This window comes from Aphelocoma coerulescens, chromosome 15, assembly GCF_041296385.1.
Source record: "Aphelocoma coerulescens isolate FSJ_1873_10779 chromosome 15, UR_Acoe_1.0, whole genome shotgun sequence".
NCBI classification, from domain to species: Eukaryota; Metazoa; Chordata; class Aves; order Passeriformes; family Corvidae; genus Aphelocoma; species Aphelocoma coerulescens.
This window is the reverse complement of record NC_091029.1, coordinates 2,072,380-2,095,894: the sequence shown is the minus strand read 5'-3', so window position 1 is coordinate 2,095,894 and position 23,515 is coordinate 2,072,380. Positions and strand designations below refer to the sequence as shown.

Sequence of the window (23,515 nt, the reverse complement as noted above, 5' to 3'; positions counted from 1 at the left end):
AAAAAATGAGCTCCAGAGGCACTGAGGAAGAAGCATACAGGAAAGCCAGCCCTGGAATCAGGAACACCTCAGTGCAAATCCATCAGTCCCTCTATGTCTCCCTGCCACAAAAAGGTCTGAAGTCAGTACAGAGATAAGGACAATGTGAGCAATCCCAGTGCACCCAGGTATTCCAGAAACACCTCGAGCATATCAGCGGGCACAATCCTTCCTCCCCCAGCACACAGCAGGGACATCACTGCACTCAGGAGCCCCTGAGCTCCTCCCAGGCAGAGCCACACAAGAAGCCACTGAGAACCTGTCCCAGGTCACAGGAGCACTGCTGCAGGGCAGGACATGTGTGCTGTGCGCCACAGGCAGAGCCCTCCCTGCAGCAGGGGGGTAATCCCTGAGCCCCTGGTCCACAGCAAACTGCATCACACACCTCCCTGTGCCAGCACAGCTCTGCAGAGAGACAGGGCAGCATAAACCAAGTGGTAACAGCCCTGCCAAAGCAATGTTTCTGACTGGACAGGCATGGGTTAACACTGGCTCACTTCCAGCCCAAAACCTCCCTGAAGGTCATGGGTGGCTGCTGTTCTTTGGGGAAGAGACTGACATCCAAAAAAGCACCTGTGTGAACATCCCTGGGCTGGGGAGCTTTGACTTTTCGAAGCATGAGCCTGGACCAGCCTTTCACCCACACCCATGAGCCATCCCTGGGCTGCCACCATGTTGGTCCAGGGAAACCCAGCTCCACACAGCATGCTCAGTCCTGCAGAAGAAGGGAGCTGACTTCAGATCAGTCACCAGCTACCCCAGCAGTAAATCACAAGCCCCACAACTTTAAAATAACAGTTCACATAAACCCATATTCGGAACATGAACAAAGCTCTGTCAATTGCATTAGGCTCTGCCTTGTTATCCATCATGTTTACAAGACATGTGAATGCTTTCTAAAGAGCAGATGCTTTTCAAGTTTAATAATTCAACCATTTAGAATTGAGCACTGAAAGACCCCGCACGCGAAGAAATAAATGCGCGCACAACAGAAGCCTTTGCTGATTTTCAACTTTTTTCTCTTAAACAGAAAGTACCAAGAATGCCAGAAATGCTTGCTTCTGAAGAAATGACTGACAAGGAGGATGTCTAAGAGATAGGAAGTGTTTGAAGAAGGAAAAACAAAAACAAGATGACCCTCAAACATATTCTTGCGGGACAGCTTCTGAAAACCACATGAATAAGTAATACAGGCTTCCCTTGAAACAGCAGCAGCACAAGCTTCAATGGACGACGTCACCAGGACTTGATCTCTGCTGCAGATCAAATGCCACACAGCAGGAAACAGCTGACACACAGCTCAGCCCAATTATATACAGTGCCCTTTGCATACAGGGCCTCCTCTTTATGCATCTTCAGCTCTGCTCTCTTCGCTGCCAACCAGCCCCTTGTGCCCCTTGAAGGAAAAAGGCAAAGCTGGATTTGTGCACTCTGCCATCCAGCCCAAGGGGACACAGAGCTGGCATGTCTCAGGGTGTCTAACCTAAGCTCTCTCTGCACAGATGTTCAGCAGCACAAGCACAAGATGGAAAGCCACAAAACACCCCACGGCTAATCTCAACTGTGATAACATCTTCCTGGAACATGTCACTTAAGGTCTCCAAACCTCAATTTCTCTATCTGTTTAAAAAAAAAAAGAACAGCCAAAAAAACTTTGCCAGTGCAAGGGCTAAATGGAAAAAAAAGATTTTCCAGGTGTGCCCTGCACTCTTTGTACTCACTGTTATCAGGGCTCAGACTATGAATTGTTCAGAGCCTGAAGTATTTGCATTACCTGGTGAAAACAGTGCAGTCTGTTGCTAACGCTCAATGCACGGTATTTTCTACACACCCATCTCATCATCTCAGTCATCTGCACCATGACTAGTTCTTTTACATGTACTCACACATAACCACCTAAATTTGGCATTTACCGCATTATCACTACAGAGAAATTACTGCAGGGGACAAATTAATTACCTATGCAAAGCAGGCTGAGAATAGTCAGCAACATACTGTACCACTGAAATGCTAGACAAAGCCTCAAACAGAACTTCCCTCATGTGGAGGATTATAGGCTCTACCCACAAAGGACTCAAGTGTCTTGCCTTATCTTTTTTCCATTTAAAAGGAAACAGACTTTCCTGAAAACCTGATAGAAACATGCCTTTACAGAACAAATGCAAATGGATTAACACACTTATCAGCAGTAAGCTTGAGGGGAGGCAAAGACATACTTCTCCTTCTGCCTAGATATTCTAAGATACTTTTAATTAAATTACAGAACATCATTAGCAAATTAAATATTCTGGTCCATCGTTGCACATCCCCACACCTCCTGCTGCCTTGCAGAACCCCATGGTCTGCGAATCACAGAACTGGTCAGGTTGGAAGGGACCATATCTGGTCCAACCTCCCCTGTTCAAGCAGGGCGATTCTGAAGCACATGGGACAGGATTGCATCCAGACAGTTCTTGAATATCTCCAGTGAAAGAGACTCCACAACCTCTCTGGGCAACCTGTTCCAGCATGTGGTCACTCACAGCAAAGAAGTTCTTCCTCACGTTTAGGTGGAACTTCCATTCATCCCTTTCTGCCTGTTGTTCTGTTGGTTGGCATCACCAAGAGAGAATCCACATAAGCATCTCAAAGACATGGGCACTATAAAGGGCACTGTAAAAGAAAATCTCACTGCTCTTCCATCCTCCACAGGCATCTGTGCTCACTCATACTTGATTCTGGGACACAGAGAATCCCCCTTAGGTAGGGGAACCTGACTATGTTAGCAGCCTTGTTAGATTCATCTTGTACACAACTATCTGAGCCCAAAGGGCAAGGGCTCAGTCACACTTCTCTCCTGCTCCCAAGGGGATGTACAAACACAGGTACCTCCCCATTCACCCATCACAGGAGCATCTGACCCCCAAGGGAAGCAGAGCCCCCCAGGTCACACAAGTCCACAAGTGTCTGCACGGGCAGAAGGTCTCAAACTGTTTGGCTTTAAATGCCTTGTGCTGGCTGAGGGGTTTAACAAGTATATTCCAAAACATTGCCTTGTCACGTTCTGGATCGTCAGCGTTAAATCCTTGAGCAACCAAGTAAGAAATGAACGTGCAGACAGAGAAACGTGTCTCTGTGTTCTTCCCCTGCCTCGCCCTCTCCGTTAGCCAGTGTGTGTTTGCTTTCGCTTCTAAACTTCACTTCTCTGTGCAAACAGTCTGCTATGAGAGGTATTTGCTCAGTCCACAAGTTTCCTGCATTTTTTGTCCAGCTCTAGGGCCTGATCATCAGGCATTTCCAGCTCAGAAACCCAGGCTATGAACAACTTCAGCCCTGCAGAAGCGACGCATCAGAAGCAGAGACACTTCTGCACACAGTTATCCAAGGACCAGAGCAGATGACAGGGATGCTGCGGAGGACCTCAGGGTGTCAGAGCCACGGGGCAGCCCAGCCCTTTCACCCAGGAACAAAGACACCCAAAGCACTGCATCTTTGAAGCCATGCTTTAAAAACATCAAGCAGCTGCAACTCCACGGCACAGTCTCCTCACTGCTCTGTCTGCCTACCTACTTCCAGAGAGACTCTGCCCTTGGTCATGCTTTGTAGGCTGGCCAGCTCTGAAACTCAGCCTGCTTAAAATCAGCTTTTATACCATCAGCTCTGTTCTACATCAGAACTTAACACTACACTCATCGCCAGTCCATGTTCCCTGGATTCATGTGCCCAGCCTATGCAAACACAGTAACTTTCCCTTTTCCAAAGGCCTCTGACACCCACGTCTTCAAGTATTTGCTGCAGTTCTGCATGACACCGTTCCTTGAAGAGTCTGTAACATGTCCAGTACACTGAGCAGCTTTGACCTGGAACAGCACCAAGCACACAAAGGGTCCTCAGCAGGCTCTGTATGCAACAATAATACAACAAGGAACACTCCAGTCTGACAGAAACCCAGGGGACACAAACAGTTGAGCAGGATTTGGTGGATGGAGGTTATTAGTGCATTACAAATAGAACAGAAATTCAGGAAGCAGTTATCTCCAGAAAAGAAAGATTCATTTCCTTATGATGCTTGCAAATCACACTGCTAACTTCAGATCGGAAGAGCTGGTGCTCAGTAGAATGAAATTAAGCATGTTGGATCACACAGGACACCCGAGTGGATAATAGCAGAAAATTAATGGAAGCATATGTGCCTCAGGCAGAGGACTGGAAGACCAGCAAGAGAGCTGTGCTCAACTAAACTTCACCATGATAAATGAAAGCCAGAAAACATACTGCAAATGCAGAAATATGGTGATTAGCTCTACACCGGAGGTTCAACGTCTTAAACATTAATTTGCTTTCTCCAAGAGCATCACTCCCAGCCAACATAAGCACATGTACAGTTCTCCTTCAGAGACAAAAGGGTACAGGGAAAAACAATCACAAACTTCTGGAAATCGCTGGCCTCACACAAGGATTTTATTCCTGGATCACCTCCAAAGAAAACCTTCCAAAACAACAAATGAAATGGGACTGCAGAGACAAAGCAATCTGCCACTTAACTCCTGACAACAGTCTGGTATTTGGGCACCTGGTGACCCTCTGGCACTGCACGGCTCACCTTTCCTCAGCAAGTCAAAATCCTGAGACAGATCAGAGTGGGGTTCAACAGAAAGTACAAGGCACTAACACAGGACACTGACTCGGGTCACCATTCCATCAATGTTGAAGCAAGTCTGTGCCCTTGTACCACGTACCTGACTCTTCCCACCGCCCCTGCCACGCCGCCTTCTCTCCTCCACCGGAGCATCAAGTACTTTTGCTTGCACATTTTCAGCAATCTGTTGTTTTCACTGATGCCAATTCCCTCCTTGCAAACCTAAATCTTGGAGTCTCCCTATGACTTGCCTTCACAAGAATGCTAATTAGGTCTTTACTACCCCCAGGCTTTCTGAGAGAACACAAGCATCTGCCATGTGCACTCCCACTCCAGCTATGTTTTCCCACTCCAAATCAACAAAACAAGTGTGTTACTCGGTCAGTGACATGCAGAGGACACAGCCAGATTTGTAAGAAACCTGGGAAAGGAGCTGCACCACCCACCACATTTCACTCTCAAACACCACAAGGAACATCCATTCTCCTACAGGAGACCATGCCCCTTGTGAGAGGCTGCACTGCCTGGCTCTCCGTGTGCTGGGTCCTTGCTCCAATGGTGCCGAGCTCCCTCAGCACTTCCCGAGGAACAGGCTGCTACCATACCTCTGCCCACACACAGGCTTTCCAACCTACACCATTCCCTTTCCATGACACCCTGGTATTTTTAGCATGAGGTGCACAAAGTGAAAGGCAATCTGCTCCCATCAGCTGGTCACACTCACTACATCCACCCAGAACTGCCCTTCTCCAGACAGCCCACACCCAGGAACACTCAGGTTTTCCAGCAGAAGAACCTATTCAAGGACAGCTGCCAAGCTCTCCGGTGGCAGCAGCTTGCTTCTCCTGTTCATGTTGGCTCTTCACTCCTTCCTAAAAAGGGGGCATTTCCCAGGACCAGGCTGCCCTCAGCTCTCACATAATACGAACAGCCACAGAACAACACGAGGAGGGGACTGCTGCAAGATCTGTCTTCTGCACGGTTCCTGGATGACAGACATGCCCTGCAAATGCTAAGCCCTGCAGGTCTCACCTTCTGGCTCAAGTACAAGAGAATGCAGCACTCCCTGCCAGACTGAGGGAAGGTGTAATTTTGAGGAACAAAACTATCCTCACACTGAAGGCCCTTTGATGCAGGAACAGGCACCCAAACACACTGAAACAGACAACCAGGCACGTCAACATGAATTAGGAAGACACCACAGGTCTCCCAGTTTCCAAACAGGTAAACCATTTTGATGCTTCTTTTCAGCTTCCCAGTTCAGAAGACAGCTCACAGTCACCACTGCCCACCTCCAGAGGGACTGGACGTTTTCCACAGCTAATCTGTATTGTACTTGGAAAGTAGGGAGCTGAAAGATAAGGGAATATACTCAGATACAAAGAATGTGGCACAAGTGGCTTTGGGGGAAGCATTCTCTAAATGCAGCGTTTTACAAGCAGAATAAATCCTAGACCATGTGGCAACAACTGAGCTGCACGCAGCTGCTGAGCCAGCTCTCTCTTTCTAGGGGCAAGACTAGCTCCCTGCATAAATGGTTCTTTAAACTTTATAATGCCAACTGCATGAATAGGACTTTTATGGATTCCTACAGTGACGCACAAAGACATCCTCAACATTTCAGAGCTGCTCAGTAAGCCCACATGCTAGCTGCCTTCACCAGAGAGCTCCGACCCCATCCCAAGAGCAAAACTCTTGCAGGAAGCCTGTCTCACCAGGGACATCCTGCTGTCTCCAGGAAGTCAGGATTGCTGGCAAAGTTTGGTTAAAGCCCAAACAGATCAGACTCTGCAGCTTCAGTTCCCAGAGGCTGCACCAGACCCTGCTCCACCACCACCACCCTCCTCAGACCACTGCACAGGGTTTCTTTGTCCACACAGTTGTGCCTTCGAAGAGAGGCACAAAAGAGACTGAGATAAGCGTGTAATCAATAGGCCTCACCCTCGCTGCTCTCCTGCTGTCCCTGCCATTTCTCAAAGGGAACTTTTCCTTCCTCCCTCCCCTTCTGCATCATCTTCCCTGGCACCCAAACCAACAGCTGCGGCCGCGCTAAGCCAGCTCTGGCAAACTGCTCTGCGGAGCTGACCCTGCCATGCTTTGGGACAGCAACGTGCCAGAGCTGGGACCTCTCCATGAGCTGCTTCTGCTGGTGTGGCCAGGGCTGCTCTGCTGCAGCTGTGCAGCTGCCTCGAAGGCACTCTCCCACCCCAGTGGACATGATCCAGAAGCACGGCCATGGGAGAGGCTGTGACCCCAGGCACACCACCGTGTGTACTCCCTCCTGCTGAGAAGAGACACACAGCTTCAAGGCATGAAGGGAAACAGTCCTGCTCCTCTTACAGCAGCCAGGGCACCAAAACCACCCTGCAATGGATTTCTGTGGCTATCCAAGGAATGCCTCCCCCTCAGTTTACAGCACAAGAGCTTTACAACCTGCTTCTCTTAAAACTCCCTGATGCAGCCCAATCCCACAGCATGTCAGTGAGCAGCTGGCACTTACTCTGCTGTTTCCAGCTGTGCTGCTTCTGCAGAGCAAGACAGGGAAGCCTGTGGTCTTGCCAAGATGCGTGGGAGGCTCAATACTCAAAGAGCATCAGAGACAGGCCCACTACAGGGAAGCATAGAAGAGCTGGATCTCTGTGAAGGTTGAACAATCCCATCTGTCCTGCTGAAACTCCTCAAGGGATGGACACAAAGAGCACAACGACAGAGATAAAAGGTATGTTCTCAAATGCGCCAGTGTGGCTGCAAGACACAGAGAACAGTCTGTACTGTGCTTTCAGGAAATCCTCTCCCTTTTCCATATTCATATTGATCCAAAAACTCCTACATGACATCTCCTCAAGCTCAATGCAAGCTATTACAGAACTCTGGAAACACAGACAAAACCTTGAAGACACTCTCACAGCAGATTTAATGAGGCTGATGGCTTATCCACCTGACTTTAATCTCCCCCGCTTGTCTTCAGCAGCTCTCAGTAACACACACAGACCTTCCGGGACTTTTTCCATGTGCAGAAAAAGTGCCTTTCACTGCAAGACCAGGCTCTCAGGATTGAAATTCAAGTACTAAGGCATACATAAATATGTGGAAATACGTAAGATGGCAAAAGAAGCAGCCGACACCGGGCACATATCACCCAATTTTGTACGTGACAACCAATTGAGCTTGACCAAGTTCACAGGGAAACCCCATGGCCATGGCAAGGCAGCCCCCCACATCACTCCACAGACACTGTGAGCTCGCTCCAGGCCCGCTGGCAACGAGCACAGCTCCCAGCTGCCAGCCTACTGCACAGAAACCTGGCAGGATATGTGGGAAATGAAGAAAATCAATACTGGTTGGATTGTTTGCAAATCTGTTTCTACCCTCACCTTCCCGGTCTCACAGAGGACAACTCATTAGGTGTCTGGAGAGCTGCCAAAACCAGATGGGCCTGAGCAAGCAATGCTGCAGTCCTGCAGGAGAGAAGCCTCGCTGGCGGGTCCCACTGAGCCGATACCCGCAGCCTCCCTGCCCCTCTCAGCAGCCCCCTCCCCAAGGCAGCAGGTGAAAGTGGTGCAGGCAGCAGATAAAAAGGGTAAATATAATTCAGCCCAACGTGCACCTGTCCTCCAGACAAAGCCTGCTCCCGGAAGCCAGGCTGTGCCTCTCAGCGCACAAAGACGGGTCTAAATCTGTCTGTAATGGAGCTTTTCAGGCTGACTGAACAGTAATGTTCACAAGCTGCTCCCCTCAAGGGAATACTGTATCCTCCTCACTGCATTACCCCAATCAGAAAGATCAGTGAGCAGCTCAAAGGCAAAGGTGGAAGAGGCACCGCTGATGTGATTCCATTTAGAATCTATCAGAATATTTTATTCCTCCCTTTGAAAGCGACAGATTAGGTATTTCCACTTCTCTTTGAAGTCTGGCAGAACAATTCACACCAGTGGACCAAACACCCCTCAACTCCTCATTCCTCGTGCTGTGCCAGGTACTGCAGATGGGAGAAAAGCCTCTTTGAAAGCCCCCCAGAGTCACCCGAGGCAAAGCTACCTCTGCAATCAAAGGCCAAACTCCCAGCCAACGGGGTAGCGATTTCTCTTCATCACAGCAAGCTTTATTTCCATTCCAGCTTCTTTATTTTCAGAAAGTCTCCTGGAAAATAAAGTGTGGTACACCTCTATTCCAAAAATCTTTCCTTGGCAAGTGCTGGCTTCCCACTTTCTGGCAGACACTGAAATTAAATGCAGCCTCCCTGTTTATTTCCTTCTTGCTGTGGATATGCACATCCTTGCTGAGCTCTGGAAGCAATTTTTTAGTTGGGAAAAAAATAAAGAAAGATTCCAAGCTCTTTCATAAACAATGGCTGGTGACGAGAGGAAAGACAAGGGTTGGAAAATTTCTCACATTTTATTAAAGCATCTCTCAGTGCAGCACATCAGACAAAAAGAACAAACCCAAACAAACAGATTGAAACAGCTGAATATTAAAATGGCACTGGAGGGATCAGCTGCAGCATCTTTCCATGGCCAGGACCAGAGCCTCTGCCAGACAACTTCGCTGAGACACAAACAAGGGTGGATTTTGCTGTTCCATGTACAGAAAGAAGCCTTCTAGAAAGAAGGTGCTCAGCACAGACCCATAATGGCAAAGCAGAGCCCAAGGCTGTTGTACTTGTCAAACACACCTCTGCTGGTCTCAAGTCTCAGTGCTAGAGGAAAAGGAAAAAAAAAAAAAAAAAGAAAACAAACTTCCCGCACAAAAAGGGAAAATAAGCAACTTTGTCAGTGCTTCCTCCAGCCTCAAGCACAAATTGATAGGATCACACTGATCTAATCCAGAGGGAATTCCCCTGCAGATTATAACAGTCCCAAAGTAGGTCATGCTTGGGTTTCAGCTTCTCAGCAAGCCCAATTCTGACATATTTCCAGAGCGCGTGTAGGTGCATGTGTGTTTTTTCCCTTTGCCTGTAGCAGCTCGCAGTGCAACACTCATTACCAGAAACCCAAATTAGACAGCAGTGAAGTTTAAGGGCTGGATCTCTGCTTGGAACAGCAAGAGATGGAGCTATCCAAGCCAGTGACCCTCCTCTCCATGCTCTGGCCAGAGCTGCCAGCTGTTAATGGCCAAGGGCATTCCTCCCGCCCGGGGCTTCCAGGGGATTAGGGCCGGAATACCGACGAACCCACACACTGCCTGTAAAGGGGGAAGCAGGCGTGGATGTTAACAGGACTAGGGCCATACTAGCCAGGAGCTGAGCTCGGGGGAGAGCAGGGCTGTTCAAACCAGACCTGAAGCAAGACGCACTGAGATTCTGGTGTCCACACAGGGTCCCATTCCTCCCTCAGACTCTCCTTTTCCACACCAGCTTCAGCATAAGGAGCTCATGTGGACACAGCTGCCACTCCTCCCTGCTTTGGCTATTACACACAAGGCTGCTTCTCCAAGCAGTAGCTGACTCCAGGCTCATCCTCCACCCAGCCAACCTGCTGCACGCTTCAGGCTGGAACAAACAAACAAAACCCAGAGACCTTCACCAACCTGCATTCCGCTCAACTACTACAGCAAGAACTCCTCCACTTCTCCACTCCAGCCCCTCTTTACCTCTCCCCTTATCTGGAACACCAGAACCACATACAGTGCATCACAATCCATGTTTGCAATCAGATCCCTACAAAACAAGGCATATAAGCACAGCAATACTTTTGATTTGTCAGGACACAAGCACATCCCTGTTATCCCTTCATCACCCTCGAACAGCTACAAAACAAAACACCCACCCATACCAAATTGCTTTTACACTCATGCACTCAGAGCCTTTCCCATAACTTTAATTTCAGATCCTCCCAGCTGTCACAGCACTTGCCTCATCCTCCAAGGACTACAAACACAGGCTTTCTTCAGGGTCCTGGACTGTTTATGTGCAGAGCGAGGAAGAGAATTGCATTTGCTGAGGCTATGAATGATTTATCATTGCACTGAATGCGAGAGGAGCGGGGTCCCAGGGCTCGCTGCATGACCGGAATCTCACAGGCAGGCTGCATCTGCAGAGATGTTTGTGTGCACTCTTCAAATCATCATTAACCAACAGGACCCTCAAGAGGAGCATTTATTTCCTTGGGATTGTAAGGGAGATGGCTGCTGAGAAAACAGCTGGGCAGGATTTAGCCCCATTATCTCTGTCTATCTCGTTCCGCTCTCCCACCCCTCCACCTCTCAGTTTAGTTTGGTACAAAAATAGAAATAATAATGAAAATTAAAAAAAAAAAAAGAAAATAAAAAGGAGAGGGAAGTGCAGTACATAGCACAGGCCAACTGCAGGTCACAGCTCTGGTCAGCTCATGCAGCTGCACAGGGCAGGTTTTATATTTCCAAATACTTCTCCCCCTGGGGGTTTAAGTACTCATCCCATTCTCCAGATAATTTGCACAGTGCTGTAAATGCAGGTGTTATAAATAAACAAAAATATGCCCATGCGATCACACAGCTTTCATCCAGTAAAACGGGCATCAAGGATTCTTAATGAAATGGTTTTGCAATTCCCAGCAGTTCTGCGTTCTCTGGAGACAGGGTGATTAAACAAATACACAGAGCAAGAGCCCGGCCTTGACTCCATCTATGGGAGTTTTGTCACAGACTGAAATGAGGCAGGAATGCCATCCCATGGACCTCCCCCAGACAGCTACACAGGCCGTAATTTAATACTATGCCTCTTGTTACTTGTGTGATACCAAGAGACAACCATATTTAATACGGTGCTCTGTGTCTAGGGATAAAGCAGGATGGGGCCAACCATCAATCACTCGGCTTCTCCTTCCTTGTAGGATTACATAGGCCAACCCCATGGCTAGGAAGTATTTATAAAGTCTTCTTTTAGGTCTAGATACTGCAGACTGTTTTATAGTTACTATATTCTTCCATATATTTCCATGCACATAATCCTCACCTCAAACCCACTCATTAAAAAGAGTACTGCTCCCTTGAATAATAGCCCTCAGATTACCCACAACTCACCCTCTCTCCTTCCCAACAGCTAAGAATGCCATCAGTCACCCCAGCAAAGGCTCCCTGCAACCAGGGAGAAAACTGGAACAAGGAAGAGGGAGGACCAGGCAGGGGGTGGGTAGCCTTGGAGTAAACCTTCCCTATTTACTGTACCCCCTGCACTGCACTTGAATCATTTCCTCCTTCTTCCCCAGGCAACCCATGGATCAGATGCATGAAAGTACAGCAATTACCCTCTTCAATTACCCTAATGACTCAGCAAGAATAAACTGTTTGCAATGGAGAATCCTCTTCTTGCCTTCTCACCCTTCAAAGCCAAATTCTTCATCATCCACAGCTAACCTCTGAAATCTGTATGCTCTGCAGACCAAGAGCACTGCTCAGCAGTCAGTTTTAATTTCCTTGAAGTCCTCCAAAGGCAGCATTGTGGCTCAGACACAGTTACCCACCACTGCCTTTGGAGGCTCCACTTCTGTCCCCCTCCCCAGCTCACAGCCCACCTATCACCAAATACAAGCAGCAAGAGAAGGGAGCAGGGAAACTTCTCTGCAAAACCACCTCTTCATTTCAGGTTTCTTGGATGTGGTGCAACACACCAGTCTGGAAAAGAAATCCTCGCTCCCCACAGCCTATCAAGCTTTCCAGGGCTGTTTGGAGAAACAGCACCAGACATCAGCTGACACTAGCAATTACATCCAAATAGCAGATACAAGGTCTGTTATCGATCTGTTCCTAGAGGGAAGGACAAGCTATCCAGTAAAAAGGGGTGTCACGTTATTAAATTCTGAAAGGATAATAACCCAACACAGAGGGCACAGCTGTTACTGGTACACTTCAGGCTTCGTTTCCAAGCCTGACAGGGACCAAAGATCATCACAGCGCTTCAGTGTTCAGAGACAGGCCTAGAAATTAGAGGAATAAATTAACATAGCCATATCTGAATTACTGGGCTGAGGGGGCTGCAAGTTCTACTGGCAGGAACTGGCCTGGTGCTGCCAGTTATTCCCAGCAGCTGCTGGAAACCTCTTCTTAGCCAGTGCCACAACACTCAAACACTTCGACCTCTCCAAGCGCTGCAGCTTTGCCCCAGAGCAGGAGTTCTAACAGCCCAAACACTTGCAATAGCCCATGGGAAAGGTGCAAGAGAGGTTGTCTCCTGCAGTAACCTGAGCCAAACATCCTGGTGAAGAACAGAGAGCTCTGTGGAAAAGCCCGGATCAATTTTGCTGCGAAAAAGAAAACATGGCTCAGGGTAAGCGAACAAGCCACAGCCTTTCAATATCAGCAACTCAAAAGAATGGGAGAGTTTAACCAAGCTGCTGCTGAAAAAGGAAAAAAAATCCATGAAGAGTTATCGATTTTTATGAGCTTGGAGTCAAGAGATCCATAAATTATTCACAAGGCAACAGAGATGGCAGATTTCTTGGACATTTCAGCGCCTCACTGCACAGAATTACGAGCTCAGATCATTTGGCCAGACTGTCCCACAACTGAGCCTTTATAAACAGCAACAGTGATATCCAAAAGGGGCCTCTGGATGTGTGACAGGCCACTGCCCCCTTAACAGCTTGCAGGATATGCCAGGGGCTACAGGCAGAGCCGGACAGACAGAACCACAACAGAAAGTGGTTTCAGAGCATACTTTGGGAATTTTCCACCCCACTGCAGACAGCAGGTCTCCCTGTCTGCATTAACAAAATTACAAACATAACACCATGAATTAGAAGTGAAATGCACCCACATCCCTGCTCAAATAGGCTGGCCAAGGAATCAAAGTCCCCCAATCATCCTGAAAGGCATTTGGAAATCAAATCAAAGTGTGAAGAGCACTACAGATAACAGGATTTATCTCAGATGTAAGTCTGGGCAGAAAACTCAAGCTCAAGAGTTCTGTGAGGTACTCCCAGCTTCATCACAAGCCTCAGGTGCAGCCTCTGGCAACTCATCTCTCCAAGCCCCTTTGTAAAATGGAAGGCAAACAGTTTTCCTCCTATTGCAAGGGAAAGGCATTGATGCCCCCAGATGCAAGAGCAGCCAAGGCCAGGCAGTGCCTCAGATCCTGAGCTCATCTGCACAGATCCTCAACAGCCAACCTCCAACATGAAAGAACTTGGCCCCTTAGATTTGCCACACTCAAAGCACTGCAGACACCTGGGATTATCCCTTCACACAGCCAGAAAAGCATGGGCTGAAGAAGTGCTGCTGAGCCAGCCAGCAAGCACACAGCCACTGCCTTCCACCGGCTCCAGTCACACCAGCCCCTAGTCCCGGCTGGGATCTGGGGAGTCTCTGTTGAACCTAAGCTAGGTATGACTCCAGAGCACATAAAAGACCTCAGCACTGGAAAGACTCTTGTTTAAAAAGCAGTGGATTGGAAACTTCAGACCAAGGTATGTTTTTATGAAACCTAGTGGGGGAGGATCAGTATGTTCTTTTGCAGGTAAATGCAGTCACTGGAAACACTGGAGCAGCAGCTCAGGAGAAAGGTTTTCTGTTTACCCATGCCATCAGAAGCAGAAGTGAGAACAAAGGCAGCCGTCCTCACCCACCACCCCAACGCAAACCCAATCCAGGATTTCGAGCCTTTAACTCACAGAAAGAAAAGCATAAATCTCCCTGTGCTTGTGCAGAATGAGCTGGAGGCTTTAAAAAGTGCTGGAAGGGGAGGGAGCCAGCCATTTGTCTTTACCCTTTCCAAATCCAGGGACTTGGATGCCTGGCCACTTGCCCACAACAGCACCTAAGCCCAAGGCAGTGGTGCAGCTCTAGACACCCAAATCCCCAAGTGTGCCAAGTGTGAGCCAAGTGTGGGCTTCCAACACAAACCCCACATCCTCTGTGGCAAACCCAGCAAGATCCTGGAGGCACAGTGATGAGAAGGCTTTCGTGCTGAGCCGTCTCACACTAATGACCCCACAGCAGGATCTGGCAGGCAAAGGCAGCCCCCAGATTTAGCCAGCGCTGCTTGAGTTTCAGATGGTGCAGAACAGCACATTGATCCATTTATCGTCTGTAGGTTTCCATGGAGACCACAAGTCATTCCCCACCATCACCACCCCCCCGCAGACCCCCCCACTGCTTTTCAATTGATAGCTGGGCACTGGGGAAGCATTTGCAGCACCGTGGAAATTAAATCCACACCAGAGGAGCAGAGGATTCAGAGCCGACACAGCCAAGGGACCTCAGCTTGAGGCAGTCTGTCCCGCTCCTCCCCACTGAGCAAGTCCAAGCAACCAGGCACTCCAAGCCCGAGTATTACGGGAAATTAACAATAATAAAGTGGGATTTTAATGCCACTCCATGGGTTCCCCTCTGACAGTTCTCACAAGGTAGCAGGGAGGAAAGACTTCTATCTCTGTAAGTGCATGTGCCAAAACAGGCTTTGGAGTATCCCAGAGGACAACTCCACCAGAGCAAAGCACCAGGGAGTTCCCATCTCCCCAAACAGGGTAACATCCAGGAGGACAGCAGTCCTCTGCTTTCCATATCATGCTTGTGAAGGATCACAGCTGATCCTTCACTGAAGGGAGCAGAGCATCAAGCAACTTGTGCACGCTACGAGCGGCAGGATGAGAGTGGGTGGATCAAACTCCAGCCGCCTGCAGCTGGAAAAAGTCATTTCTTGGTCTGTAGAAGATACATGAGCCACCAACTCTGGGGGCAGCAGAGCAAGGCTAGGCTTGAGCATATCCTGTAATCCCACCCTTCAGATACACATTGCCCAACCTCTCAGGCAGGAAGCAGAGAAAATACCTGACCTGCCTTTGGGGCAAATGTCCCAATTGGGTGCACAACGCTGCCTTCCCACACCTCCGCAGTCCAGGCACCACAAAATACTCAGGTGCTGTTTACTAGAACCAGATAGTATCACATTTCCTTCCTCCTACCCCATGTAGGATGAAAAAACACCATCAAGACAACCTGAGAAAAATTTTTCACACCTTAGTGCTTAGGGCTTGGCTTTTAACTCCACACACAGCCACTCGAGCAAGTCACCTGCTTAGTCAAAAGAGCTGATCCCATGTAATTCCCTTGCATTTCAACAAAGAGCTGCTGTGCAAGTGCTGCACTTCTTAACAGCTCATTCCCTGCACACACAAGTGTGAAAACTTGGTGCTGGCTTTACCTCAGGCTCCAGAACCAGATTACCACAAGCACCTTCTAGGAGGCCAAAGGACATGACCTTTGTGCCACGCACAGAGGAAGAGCTGGTGTCACCAGCCCCCCCAGCCCGGTGGGCTGCTGCCAGAGGAGCCCAGCAGCCAGAACCCACCCCAGGCGCTGGAGCATGAGGACACAGGGCAGGTGGCAGAGCACAGAAAGGCAGCTGCAGGCTGAGAGCCTTCAGGGAAACTCAAGAAGCATGGTGTAAATACTGTATGCGCCTGGAGCCAGAAAGCTCAGCGAGGGCTGTGTGTAGCATTTCCTGAAGGTTACCTCTAATAAGTGCTGTCAGCTTGCCAGCTTTTGACTGTCTGCTGAGTCCTTCTGTGGGAAGCACAGCGCGGCCCAGACCTCTGTGGCATTGTCACAATCTGTGACAGCAAGAGCTCAAAAAATAAAATTCCACCCACGCAGCACAGACAAAGCAGGTGTAGGACACCAGGGCAAGCAAACCCACTGTAACCTGGCAGGATGGAAAGGCTCCTCTCTCCTTCCTAATGAGTGGTCACAGAGCTGCTCGCTGAGCACTGTGCATCTCCCCCTCCACAGGAGAGGCAGCAGAGGCTGATGGAGGGAGCCAGCCCCCCGTGCACCAGGGCAGGTGAGCAGGTGGCCCAGCCTGTCCTGCTCTGCAGCCCTGCTGTGCACGCAGCTGCTCAGCCCATCCCGCGCAGGCGCATCCAACGGGATCAGCGGTGGCTGTGATGCTCAGGCCACTCTCCCCCAGCAGCAGTCGGGGTGCTGCACCACCTCCCTCACCCTTGTAGAGTCCTGGGCGCTGCATCCACCCTGTGCCAGAGCCATCGGTCAGGAGAGCCAGAGCACAGCAGTACGCATTTGTCTGCATTCATTTTCTAGCTGCCACCAAAGACATTATCCTGGCCCTCCCTACTCATTTACTTTTTTGCAATGGGAACAGACAAGGCATCTTCATCTATTCCCAGGCGTTTTCTGGTTCTCAGGGTCAAGTTTACTCAGAACTTTTGAGCCCTTCCACCTGTGCTCACAGCCCACTGGTGAAGTGGATCTGCTCTCTGCCGTTCTTCAAATCACCTGCTGAGCTCGGTGTAACACAGGAGCTTACAACCAAGCTATGAGTGGCACCAGTCTCTCCAGCAAGGACACCAAGCTTTCCAGCAAAAGCAGAAAATGCCCACGGCTCCTCTTGCTAAGCCTTTGCTGCCCTCCGCCTCTACCCCTTTTCTTTTCTTTTTTTTCAGAGGACAGCTCCAGACGCAGCACTGAAAATAAATACCAGTGGTAAGCAGACAGTACACACCAGATAACAAACATTGCAGTTGTGAGCAGAGAAGAACTCAGGAGATCTGTCATTCCAGTTTCCAGAAGAGGAAAAAAAAAAAAAGCCACAGTTCAAGGCCGCTTTGGTTACGTAAACTTCATTTCCATGTCTTTTATCGCTGATAAGATAAGCCATTGCTCAAGTTCAAGTTCTGTATCAAGTAAACCATGATAATCCTCTTAGGAATTCCCCATGCCCCAGCTTGAACAGACCTGCAGAAAAGAGCTTAAGGGGTTGCCTTCAGCTTAAAAAAAGAAACACACAAGCACACAGCCACAGACTTATTTATAACATAGGCAAATTTGGGGCCTAGTATAGAGCACTGGAGGCTTATACAGCTCTGTCTGAATAAGGGATCTACTTCTGCCCTAGTTCATAAATGCTACAAGCTACTACTTGGTCATGCATCGCTCAGCTGAGCACCAGCCTGGAGATGACTGCCTTCCAAGGAGGATTTCTTGCAGTGATAGGAATCCAGAGGCTCAGACCCCCAGAAGAAATTAAACTGATTCACAACCAGTCCCACACACTTCGGCCTGGATTAGAGCAACAAGACTTTTCCAGGCAGCTGTGTTTTTTTGGTTTATTACAGCACAGGATAATTTTATATCCTTTACTGCTGGTAGCAGAATTACAGTGATTTTAAGCAATTACTGCCCTGCTTCGGGTATAAGATGTTAAACTCACCAAGACCACCTCCTCCTGTACTTCACTGTCAGAACATCCAGATGCAAAACATCACTGTCTATATTTATTGAGAGGATGATTTGATCCGATCTAGCAACTGACTATATTTACTAACCACTTAAATATGCACTCACACACCCCGCACTGTAACACAAAAGGCCATCTCATAAATATCTGATTGCAAGACAGATGACAGCAATAAGCAGGCACACAAACTCTTGCCCTCCTCTCTGCTGCTCATCATTAGGACACAAATTACCTGGGCCAGCAATTTTATCACAGCATCTTCCAGGGAACCGACTTAGCCTGAAGGCAATGAAGGCCAACATTTGAAGCTTAACACTTTACTTCACAGGGCTGCATCTGGCCACCCCCAGTGCGGTTCAGCGACGTGCAGCCACACGCGGGAAGGGCACAGCATTAAGCCCTTCTAAGCCGGTGGCTGCCAGAAGATCAAGGCACAAGGCAGTGGGTAACATCTGAAATTGGTGCTTATAATGTAAATTTTCTTCAGGTCTATCTACTTCCTCAGCCAGCCCAACGGGCTCTGGTACCCACAACTGTTTCTTACTTGTTTCCAGCTACCATGACTTTCATCCCTCTGACAGCTTCTCCCCATTAGGGTCTTTCACACATCTGAGTATTTTATGACACTCAAACTAAAAGACGCAGCATATCAAACAAAACACATCGATCTCCTTCCCACCAGCAACTTCAAGATCCTTTAGCACTGACTGACAGCCCACAATATTGTGGGAAAGGCTGTTTTCAGATCAGCTGCTGGAAAAGCTCTTCCAAGGTAGCAGCTGAATTCAAATCACACACCAATTAGCTCAGGGGGATTTGTATGTTTTTCTTTCAGGAAACCTATTTGAAAACAAAACAAAGAGATAAAAAAATTGTTTAAATCTCATTAAAATATCTCAAACTGTGTCACAGGCATGCCACATTTTCTGCTGAAGAAAACAGGAGCAGCTTTAACTAGTTTCACCCCATCAGATGGAGTTTTGTCCTTTAAACCCTCTTGCTGTGTTCCCCCACCTCCAACAAGACAACGCAGAGGTCCAGAGCAGCTCCAGACCTGCTCAGCATCATGCAGCAAGTAAACCCCTGTGCCAAACTGCCTGGGTCTGTCCGGTATCTTTCCCACAAGATGAGGTTTTCCACACTGCTCTCCTTAGGCTTTCGCCTCTCGCCTCAAGGCCACATGCAGATGACCGTGCTTTTTCTGAAGCCAGTGCCAATGAGGCCACTGCATTCGTTATCCAGCAGGATAATGACAGAGTGCAATTCAGTCAACAGCAAATCCTCCCCAGGGAGATGCCCTCTGACCTTCCCTGAGCTGGGGGATGAACGCAGACAGCCAGATCTCAGACAGGCGGCAGAGCTGAGTGAATAATTCCTAATGAATCCTTTCATCTCTTCTTTTGTTTTGGGGAAGGGAGGGGGTGGGTGAAAGGAAATAGTTTGGTACTATCCACCAGCAGAAAATTATTTTCTAGAGCTACCCCAAATCACTGTCATCTGAACAACATTTTTCATGGCTCTGCACAGTACGTGAGCACAGAACACAGGCTGCTCTCTGCAGAGAAGCCCCTTGTGCAGACGGCCAGTCTGGGAGAGGGGAGCAATAGCCAAAGACACAGCAAGAGCAGGGATGCTCCTGGAAGCCTCGCTTAAAACCACCCTTAGGCAGGCAATTGAAAGTTAATCTAAGATATCCACTCAAACCACATTTTTGCCAACGAAATTCAGTTCCACTGACACATCAGCAAACACACGAAGGGCAAGAAAGTTCATGAAATAAGGCCCACAGAAAGCCAGGATCTTACCTCTCTCCACATGTCACTCAGCCCTCACTATCAATTTTCTCTCATTTTCCAAGCCACAAGCTGTAAGGATAACAAGGATGTGATAAAAGCAGATTTATTTTTTTCCACAACAAAAAGAAGCAATTCTCATTTCTCCAGTGTGAATTCAGCTGTAGAATTCAGTTTAGCAGCACCTCCTGAACACTCCGTGTCACCCAAAGGTATTACAGTAAATAAGGGTGGAAAAACAACGCACAACTCTGAGATCTCAGAGCTGCTTCACAAGCTTTCAGTCATTCATGCAGCACCCTGGCCCACGGGCACCAGTCCCCACCAGTTTTAGCTACACAGTTTTTATCCCCATCTTTCAACCAATCCTGAAATCAGCCAAGTCTGAAGAAGTCACTTCCAGCTGCACCAGCATTTACAGGGATTTACCCTCAGCAAGCCCCACCTCACCAGATTGTGGGTTATACTGGGAACAGAAATCACACGGAAGGACCATGGTCGTAAGATGCTCCCGGCCCCATTCCCAGACAAATGAACTGACATGAACCTACACACTTAAACAGAGCTTGGCTCGTGTATTTATATAGATGCCAAATCCCAGGGATATCAATGACAATCTCCTCCCCAGTAAAACCTGATTACAGCGCTGGACTCTCTAAAGCCCCCATGCCACCTCCCTCATCACCCCGGACATCACCATCACGGGGAGCAGCCAGCAAACCCCTCCAGGTGCCCAGCACAGCAGGGGTTGCAATGCCAATGATTAAGCAGATCTTCAAAGGAAGAAAAACAAGAGTCCTGGTCAATGACTGACCAGTGTAATAGCTCAGGCTACTATCATGTGCTCTTCTCACAGCACATTTGTTTGCTGGGCTGCCCAAGAGGTTTCTAAGGGTCAAACACGAGGTCATCAGCTTTGCTGAAAAACATAAAAAGCTGGAACTGCAAGTAAGGAAGGTCCCAGTACTTACAATTAAGGCTAAAAAGACATGAAAATGCAAATCCTCTAAGTTTAAACATACCAGAGGCAGCATCAAAAAGGAGAAAGAAAAAAAAAAGGATCTTATGGTTTTTGAAGATCAGACCTTTACAATATTTAGTAATCCACATAAAATTCTGACCAGCCTCAAGGACCAAGAGTGGCTGTATAAAGCAAAACCTTGCTTTCAGGCTATTTTGAGAAGCACTCACAAGGTTTATCCCAGAAACTGCTTTCTGCCTACTCAGATTTCTCAACTGAGCCAATCACATGGTGTTTCGATGGACTGCTGGAGACACTCGAGAATAGCAGAGCTGCCTGCCGCTATCTGCCTGGCACAGGGTGGTTTTTAATTGAGGCTGAACTCTTTAAGTCCCTGCTGCAGTCTGCAGCTCCAATCACTGAAATAGTAATTAAACCCAGGAGAAACACTGCAAAGCAGCAATGCCTTCAACTAGCACATTAAGATGAGGGAACCTGAAGATGTGCACAGACATCTCCAGGATGTGCTGTTTTGTTTCAAACCTGAGGATTTCACAGATTTTTAAACAGGAAGTCAGGGTGGCAGAGATCCTGCAGTACAGAAACAGGAGAGATGCAGGAGAGCATCCACTTTCACCCCACCCGGTCCAAGGACGACATCAGAGCAAGTTTTTTCCGTCTAAGTTTGGGACCTTCCTTCCAGGGGAATCTGAGAGATTACCGAGAGAGGGGAATGCAGGGCAAGAGAAGCACCCAAGACATCAGACCAATTTCAGCCATCGTTCCCAACTCAAACTGACCTGTGAAAGAAACCACTCTGAAAAAGTCTGCACTGGCTGTGGAGGTTGCTGGCAGATCAGACAACACAAGTTCTGCTCTGAAATCCGAGGGGAGAGCCTCAGCCTGGAAACGACTCTCCATTAGGTTAATTAGTCAAGTTTGATGTATCCAAGTCGGTTACCATGGCCACAGGAACTGAAGAGTAATGCTTTACACACATTTCCCTGGGTGGGACTGGGGACAGGGAGCTCATCCAGCCCCTCCAGGCCCCTCGGCCGGGCAGGGAGGCCGGACCCTGCCATGCTGGGCTCTGTGCCAACACCCCCATCCTGGGCTGGGCTGCTCACAAACACTTACTGGAACTGCTCCTCGTCCATACACCATAAGGCTGCTAAAAACAGCACCAGAGCTCAACCAGGTTAATGACACACTAAGAAGATGCATTTGTGTGTAGAAATAAACAGAATGCATGCGAGATGTGCCCTCCGCCTGGCTTTCGGTTGGTTGGGTTTGAGTGGGGAGAAAAACCAAAAAGCTCCTCTGTATTCTCTTAAAAATTCAAAGCCTATCTGTCAAAAGAAGTGACAGAAAGCTGTCCATCTCTCCAAACACCATGCCAAGTACAGCTGAAGCTTGTCTGTCAATTTCAGTGCCTGGGAAGAGACCACAGTATATCAGAAACAAGCAAATATTTTAAATGTCATTAGTTACGTTATGATCAACATCATGTCAGTTGCTTACAACTCTACTCTGCAGCACACACTCACTCATGCACTAGCACACATGAGTAAAAATCTCCTGCCACTTCAGGAACAGCAGCAGATTTAGAAAAGAGTGGGAGAGAAAAAGCAATTTGCAATTCAGCAAAGCTCCTGTGGCAGAGCAGTTTTAAACTCCCCTGGGAAAAGGACCCTCTTCTCACTCTCTGTTCATCAGGTGCCTCACTGAGCCAGGACTGATGCCTGCAGAAGCTGCCACAGCACACAGAGGATGGCATCTGCCCAACTTTGCTCTTCATCAGCTCTCTGTGGACATGCAGGGCCACGGCACAAAAGCACAGACCACTTGAGTCTCCCGGGGTGCACAAGCGACATCCAAGGAACAAAGGTACTGCAGCAGGCAGTTCACACAAAGCAGCAACAACGTGAAAAACCCAAGGCCTGCCACAGAGGAACATTCCCAGTCACCACTCTGAACCAAGCACTTCATTTCCAGCTCACAGAAAAGGAGCAAATGCCACAGACCTTCCCAGGTGCTCAGACCACAGCAGAAATGACTGAACTGCTACAACACTGCTTGAGCTTGACTCCAAGCTGAAACTGCTGCTGCAAGAACACAGCAGAACCCTACCTGAGGGTCTGTATCACCTGTTGCAAAATTGGTTGGTGTGTCCCATGCTTGAGAGAGACATGTGACATGGCTGCAAACAGGTCTGTGCAGAAGTTTGGGGAGAATATCTCCCCCTCAGAAGGGAATTTCAGTCCTGTGAAATTTACTCCTGTAAAAAAAAAGGCTTGAAACACAACCAGGTTGTGTCAACTACAGCCACTCTTCCCTGATTTCAGGCTCTGTGTCCCCGGCTCCACATCCGTCCTTGCAGCACCCGTACTTCCAGCAAAGCAGTGCTGACTTAAACAAAAGCATGACTGCTTGGTGAAGACATTCATTCAACTACTCAGGTCAAAAATAACAGGAGAGAGACGCACCGTGATAGGAACATGCTGAGAGGCAATGAGGTGGCAAACTCCTTCAGCCAGCACCACAACCAAAGTCCCCCGATCTCAGAAATACTGTTGAAAAGAAGTGAGCTAGATGCTGTGAAAAAGGCAGCAGAATCACTGCTCTTCGACAGCCCCAACCCCATCAAGAGATACAATTCAGCTCCACCTTTCTTAGAAGGTTAATGTTCAGCTATTAGCTTTCCCCCCCCTCTTCTGCACATGCCTAACTTAAGTAGTTGCTTGATTCACTGTTACCAAAAAACTGGGAGATGGCCATGTGACAGGAGCACAGAACATGGAGAAGACCCATTTGCCTCTGTAACTAATTCTTCTGCCTCCTCAACACGCACCAAATTGACTTGGGCAAGGCTGCAAGGCGAAGCTGCTATATTTATTTACACATTTTTTTCTGCTGGTTAAGAGGCTTTGTAAAGC

General features: G+C 48.4%; 1 protein-coding gene across 1 annotated transcript in view; it reads right to left on the bottom strand.

The window, feature by feature from the left end:
* NCOR2 (nuclear receptor corepressor 2) overlaps positions 1-23,515 on the bottom strand; it is a 230,343-nt gene that overhangs the window by 197,383 nt on the left and 9,445 nt on the right. The gene's annotated exons all lie outside the window — the stretch shown is intronic.